Genomic DNA, 7945 nt, shown 5'->3' with positions numbered 1-7945 from the left:
ATAACCTAGTGGTGAAAACAGATCATTAATTTCAATAGGAGGATACTGAGTATTTTTAACAATAAGAAGCTGAAAGTGTTTTGGACGATCTCTGAGTTAGGAGGCCCAGGTTCAAGTCACACCTGCTCCAGAAGTGTGTAATAACATCTCTGAACAGGGTGTTCTTGTGGCGCTGTGGTAATGCCCCTACCCCTGGATCAGGAGGCCCGGTTCAAGTCCCAAGTGCTCCAGAGGTGTGTAATAACATTTCTGAAACAGCTAATTAGAAAAACAGTTAATGTGCTTATATGCTTAGAATCAGCAAAGCTTCTTGAAAGTGCCATGATCTATCCTTTATCAGTCCTAAATGGATAACCTCACACTTGCTTTTGTTGAAAAATGTGTGGCAGATGTATTTCAATCAGAAACTTTGGACTTCTCTAACCCAGAATATTGTGGAGGCTCAGTCATCAAGTATTTTCAAGAGAAGAGGCTGACAGATTTCTTGACATTAAAAACAGCAAAGAAATGGAGAAAGTGCAGAAAAATAGCACCGAGTTAGAAGATGAGTCATGATCCAGTTGAGTGATGCAGCTGACTCAAAGGGCTGTTTGGAACATAGCAAATAGGAGCAAGGGTTGGTCAATGTTAAAGTAGATTACTCCTATGACAAGTTTTGCAAGAAAGGGCTGTTAAATGTATACTAATGAGCAGATGCCAGCAAAATATTGAACAATTAGCAAAAACATTTCCACAGTAAATAGTTATTTCAAAGCTACTCAATTTCAACCAAAATAAACGTAACTATAAATGTGAAAAAATCAACTGTACCAAAATTAATAAAATTATGGAAAGCATTTGTAAATGGATGAAAGTACATTGTATATCAAACGCAAACTAAAAAGTGGACACCAAAAAGAACTATTTTTAAAAATACATAAAAAGCACAGTTAAATCAATGAACCATAATTTGCTCCAGAGAACTATTAGTTACGTTTGCCTATTTAATCACCATAAAACTATGCAGCACAAGTTTCCGAACATGCGTGCAATTAAATCACAAGGAGGAAACCTGGGCATTTGCAATGCAAATGGAGAGCAAGTTACTATAAAATTAAGAGCACAATGACTGTATGGCAAATCCAAATAAGAAATACAATGGCCAAGTAGGTACAAAAAGTAAAACTGGGTTACATTTGACAGGGAGACAGAAAAACATCCTTTCCTAAAAGACCCAACCAGCTTTACCTGCTTCAATGATCTGCCCTCATCATAAGGCCAGAAGTGGGGATATCCGCCAATGATTGCACAATGTTCAGCACCATTCGCAACTCCTCACAGTCCATGTTCAAACATAACAAGATCTAGATAATATTCAGGCATGTGCTGACAAGTGGCAAGTAACAGTTGCACCATACAAATGCCAGACAATGAACATCTCCAAAAAGAGATAATCTAACCACTGCCCCTTGACATTCAATGGTGTTACCATCATTGAATCCTCCAATATCAACATCCTTGGAGCTACTATTGACCAGAAGCTCAACTGGACTTCACACATAAACAGTGGCTACAAGAGCAAGTTAAAGGCTAAGAACTCACCTCCTGACTCCCCAAAGCTTGCCCACTATCCAGAAGGCACCAGTAAGGAATGTGATGGAATACTCCCCACTTGCTTGAATGGGTGCAGCTCCAACAACGTTCAAGAAGCTTGACACCATCCAGGACAAAGCAAAGCAGTCTGTTTGATTGGCACCACATTCACAAGCATTGACTCCCCCCACAGCAACAGTCAGCAGCAGCAGTGTGTACGATCTACAAGATGCACTGCAAAAATTTGCCAAAGATCCTTGGACAGCACCTTCCAGACCGACGACACTTCCATCCAGAAGGAAAAGGGCAGCAGATACAGGGGAACACCACCACCTTCAAGTCTCCCTCCAAGTCACTAGTTATCTTAACTTGGAAATATATTGCCATGCCTTCACTGTCATTGGGTCAAAATCCTGGAATTCTCTCCTTAAGTGCACTGTGGGTCAACCTACAGCACATGGACTGCAGTTGTTCAAGAAGGCAGCTCACCACCACTTCTCAAGAGCAACTAGGGACAGTCAATAAATGCTGGCCTGTCAGCCAATGCCCGTGTCCCATGAATAAATAAAAAAAAAATTCTTGTGAACAGAGAAAGCTTTAAGATAGAAAATGTGACACACCACTCTGAAAATTAAAAGCGGACCAGCATTGGTACACAAGATGCGTCTGGAAAAAGCTGTTAAATTTGTTGGGGGCTGCAAAAAATTGTCAGAAGAGTTTCAGAGCACAGAATCAGCTTGAACAGATAAATTTGGAGTAGAGGGAAAGATATGTGACAGAGAAAGAGTTGACAGAATGAAGGCACACGCTGCCACACAACTCGTAGATGGGTGAGTTAGCTGATCTCAGAAGGGTTACTCTGATGGTGGGCTGGGGGTTGGTTGGGGAGGAGAAATTGATTAGAACTGATCCTGCTTAAGTGATGAGCAGGAAAAAATTAAAACTGGAAGTCTTGGGTTCTCCATCTGCAGTATGTCAATTACTCCTGGATGCTGAAAACATATGAACACTGAGTAAAGAGAAATCAGTCTCTCTGTGAAGTCCTCATGTGGTCAATTGTTAACTATCAGTAATACATTTACAATTTTAAACAATCCAGACAGCAGAAGGTCTAATTTCTCAAATTAACATATTAAGCAGGTGTTGACAGCATCAGAGAAGTTGGTAGGTAGATACTTGATTACCAAGGATATCAAAGACTATCAGGGCTATGCATGAACGCAGAGCTGAGCTTAAAATCAGATCAGCCTCCATCTTAATGAATGGCAAAGAAGGTTCAAAGAGCATAGTAACCTACTCTTATTCCTTGTTCATATCTTTGTACGTTTGTATGACAAAACACCTGAAAGAATAAATTACTTTAAATTGTTAAGCTGGGCAATTTACATCAAGGATTTGCTGTGTTGAGTACCTTCACAATACAGACAACAACCTTGAGACTGTAGATCACATCACCTTCAATGGTAGCAGCAGATGGGCAATAAATGCTGGTCTTGCCAGCAATGCCTACATCCCCTGAATGAATAAAATACACACGTCAACTAGTTAAGCTGATCTGTCCTTTTAGGACCTGAACAGTAATTCTTGAACATTGTCAGCACACACAAATGGTTCTAGCATGCTGCAAAAAGGTGTATTAAAAAACCCTTCACAAATTATGAACCAAGTGCACACTTAGATTAAAATTAATATTTCTTTCATTACGCAAATAAAGAAGACATATGGAGCAACTCCAAAGTAATAATACAACTAACAACATTTGGGTTGTGTTGAGGTAAGGTTACAGAAACTTTGAGATTAGGAAGTAAAGTAATTTAATTGGAGCAATTTGATAGAGAAGATCCAGAAAAGAAAGTACTTCCTTTAGTGAAGGAATCCAAAACAAGGTGCACAACTGTAAAATTACAGCAAAGCCAGTGAAACTGTTGGCATATTTCACATGACAGGCAGCAGACATGTGATTTTTTTTCCATTAAAGGTTGGGGATTCTTAATTATTTTCAAATTTCAAGACAGAACAATACATTTCTTATTTTAAAGAGTAATCAAGGAATCTGGGTTAGGTAATGGAGACATGCTCAAACAGAGTGTTGAAACTGTCCATCTCTATGTTCCAAGGGCAGGAGGTTACTTTGTTATCTGGACCGTGTAAAAGGCAGCTCATGGACTGAACATAATTGTCAGCTTGGCCAACACCTCAAAATGAATTACATCAGTCGCAACAGAAAATACCAAGTTCCAATAATATAAAATATTAAATATATTTATTAATTTGTTCATGGGATATGGCTTCACTGGTTATAAAGTCACCTTGGTCCCCTAGGACTACAGTGTCGCTCTCATAATACAGAGAGACGACTGCTCGTGAGTTTAACCTGAAGGTCACCACTCCTCAGGCAAGGGGTGAGATTGAGAAGGTGGGACTTTCATGGTAACCTCAACCGTCACTCTGAACTGCAAACGACCAGTCCAGCCTAACATGGGTACTGAGCTAACTGACCTCCATCACTGGTTAGGCCAGCATTTATTCCAGATTGCAAACCGCCCTCGAGAAGGTGCTGATGATCTGCCTTCTGAACAGTTGCGGGTTGTGGGGTGTAGCTACGGGAGTGCCTACACCAGGATTCTGACTCAGTGGAAAATAGCAATATAGTTCCAAGTCAGGATGGTTTCTGACTTGGAAGGGAACATACAAATGGTCATATTTCAATGCATTCATCATTCTAGGTGGTTGAGGTTGTGGGTTTAAAAGGTGCTGTCAAAGGAGCCTGAATGAGTTGCTGAGTCCATCTTGTAGATAGCATTCACTGCTGCCACTGAGAGGTGGTGGTGAAGGGTGTAAATGCTGAAGGGTGTAAATGCTGAAGACAGTGAATGGGGTCCCAAACAAACGGGCTTCGTCTTGGATCACACTGAGCTTCTTTAGTGTTATTGCAGCTGCAATCATTCAGGCAAGCATGAAGTATTCCATCTCACACCTGACTTGTGCTTCGTTGATGATGGATAGGCTTTAAGAAGGTGAGTTACTCACCACAGAATTCCTAACTTCAATATTGCTTTTGTCATCACAATATTTATAGAGTTAGTTCAGTCCAGGTTTTAATCGATGGTAAATCTGAGAATGTTGCTAGTGGGAGATTCATGAGAGCAATTAGTGATGGATTCAAGAGACTGAAGTGGTCAATACTGGCCGGATTAGAACTGTCTAGCCTTTTGTGTACAGCACATAAATTTCCTATATTGCCGAGCAGCTGCCAATGTCATAGCAGTACTAGAATTGCTCAGCTAGGGGCATGGCTAATACTGGTACATATTTTCAGTACTTTGCCTGAATATTGTCAGGGCCCATAGCCTAATCATAACAGATTACTCAAAGCTTTTAGAATTCTGGATATTTGTTATATAAAACAAAAAAAAGGGTTTGATGGAATGCATCCTATGTATTGGCAGTAATCCTCCAAGAATACTTGCATACTCGCAAAGTTTCAGAGGATTGGAAAACTGCCAACTAACACCTTTATTGAAACGGACAGAGTCAGTTAATTTAACAGTGACTGGGAAAATGTTAGCATCCATTAGAAAGGATGTAACAATAGATCATTTAGAAATAGATAATATGATAAAGCAGGGGTCAGCATGGCTTCACAAAGTGAAATCATGCCTGGCAAATTCAGTAGAATTCTTTAACGAGGCAATTAGAAGGATAGGTAAAAGGGAAACAGTGGATGTAATACACTTGGAATTTCAGAAGACTTTTGAAAAGATACCACACATTAAGCTATCGAGCAAGATCCCATGATGTTGGAAGTATTATACTAGCATTGCTGAGAGAATCTTGTGGCACAGTCGTAGTATCCCTATTTTTAAGCCAGAAGGTCTAGGTTCATATCCCACCTGCCCTAGAAGTGATAACATATCCGAACAGGGCGATTAAAAATATATATTAATAAGGATAGAGGACTGGCTAATTAATAGAAGACAGAGAGTTGGGATCAAGAGGGTATTTTCAGGGTGGCCACTAGTGGTGTGCCACAGGGATCAGGGGCACAATTATTTACAATATATTAATGCCTTGAAAAAGGAAAGATAATGTATTATCGTCTAGTTTCTGGCTGACACAATAGGTGTGAAGCAAGTGGGAGGTAAACAGGTTAAAACTTGGCAGATAAAATATAACGTGGGCAAATGTGAGGTTATTTACCTTGGCAGGAATGATAGAGGAAATGACATTTAACTCGAAAGAGAGAGCGGGAGAGAGAGCAAGAGGGATTTGGGAGTCGTCATACAAAAATCACAAAATACACTACCAGATAATAATAAGGAAGGCAAATCGACTATTGGCTTTTACTTCAAAGGAAATGGAGTATGAAGATAGGGAGGTCTTGCTAAAACTATAAAATGCACTAGTTAGACCACACCTAGAATACTGTGAACAATTTTAGGGCTCCTTATCTAAGAAAAGATATACTGACATTGGAGGCTGTCAGAGAAGGTTAACTCAGCTAATTCTGGGTATGGAGGGAGTGTCTAATGAGGAGAAGCTGAGCCAGTTGGGTCATTACTCAATGGAGTTTCAAAGGTCATCCAATTGAAACATGAAAGATTATTATAGTGGCAATGACAAGGTAGATTCAGAGAATTTGTTTCCCTCTTGTGGGAAAAGTCCAGAGCCAGAGGACACAATCTCAGAAAAGGGGTCATCCATTTAAGACAGAGATGAGGAGGAATTTTTTTTCTCACAGGGTAGTGAATTGTGGAAGTCTTTACCAGAGAAGGCTATCATGGCTGGGTGGTTAAGTATATTCAAGGCTAAGGTAGACAGTCTTTGAAATCTGTTAGTGAATCAAGGGTTATGGGGAAAGCCACAAAGTGGAGTTAGGGATTATCAGATTAGCTGTGCACTCACTGATTGGTGAAGCAGACTCAATGGTTTACTTCTGCTCCTAAATCTAATGGTCTTAGGGCAAGAGGAAGCCATGCGACGTAACAAAGTCAGCCTAGACCAAGATAGTTCTGAAGGTCAATTCCTATGGGAACCAATGGAACACTAGATGCAGTGTCTCAGGATGAATGATCTACTGCATATCGTCAAGGGAAGCACCACTAACTAGTCAATGTTTCATGATCCTATGAATGCAAGTTTGTGTTGTAAGCTTAACACTGCACAGACTGTCACACACAAAACTGGTTGCCAGGCATCTCCTCAACATGCCTCAGGTACAATCCATGCCTTCAATGCACTTTCCAAATTTGCACTACTTGCACCATCGTGCTTCTGCCTCCCACAAATCTGCCAGGGTTTACAACTATGACATAAAAAGGAATGACATAAACTTCATGCACCACCAGCTCACTGACATTTTGCAGCTAAGCGAATCTACATATCTGATGGCTTCTCACCAGAGGCTTACATGGTACAACCACAAAAGATGGCTTCAGGTCAAATCCTTCACAGAAATAAAAGTCGCAAACATCATGTAAAACTTTGGTGATGGGCATCAACTCTCGTTCTTTGATCATACTGAAACACGTTTTATTCATAGCCTGTGAAATCATAACATTCCCAATACGACATTCTTCTTACAAGTATTGAACAATCGTAGATAATGCCATACAAAACTCCCATCTCAAGTTCACTGCAGGAATAATAAGCCACAGAAGTTGATCCCAAAGTGATTTAGATGCGTACAGGGTAAGTACTTGCTGCCAAAAGCATCTCTACCAACTTGAAGGAGGTCTTGGACAATACTGTTAAGATTGAAAATTCGATAAAAGCAAGACCTTTAATTAACAAAATTTCTTGCTTCCAATGGAAAATATTAAATGTGTTGCTCCATTTTTAGAATCATTGGCCATCAGATATCAAGGTTTTAACATATTTCTTTGAAATTTACCCTGAAGTCAAACTATTCTTTACAGACCACATAGCCTCCCATTTATTGTTTGCACAACAAAACCTGGCAATTCTGGGCACTTTTCCAGATACAATCCCATGCTTAAAATTAGGTAATTCTAGAAAGTTGGGGTAAGAATAACAATTTTTAACTCAAAGGAGAAACTGAAAATATAGAGAACAGTTAGTAAGATTTCAAAAAGGAAGATCAATTTTTAATCAATCTTATTGAATTATTATTCGAGGTAAAAAAAAAGAGAGGTAGACATGGTTATGCAGTGCACATAACATTTTTTTTAAAAACAGGTCTTGAGAAGGTGTCGCACAGTGATCTCATGGTTAAACCCAGAACATGTAGGATCAAAGGATAATTAGCAGACTAATAGAGTCAGAGAGTTTGAGTCATACAGCTCAGAAACAAACCCTTCAGTCCAATCAGCCCATGCCGACCATAATCCCAAACTAAACAAGTCATATATCC

Source organism: Rhincodon typus, chromosome 5 (genome assembly GCF_021869965.1).
Source record: "Rhincodon typus isolate 14 chromosome 5, sRhiTyp1.1, whole genome shotgun sequence".
NCBI lineage: Eukaryota > Metazoa > Chordata > Chondrichthyes > Orectolobiformes > Rhincodontidae > Rhincodon > Rhincodon typus.
The sequence above is the reverse complement of the archived record's forward strand: the minus strand, read 5'-3'. Positions refer to the sequence as shown.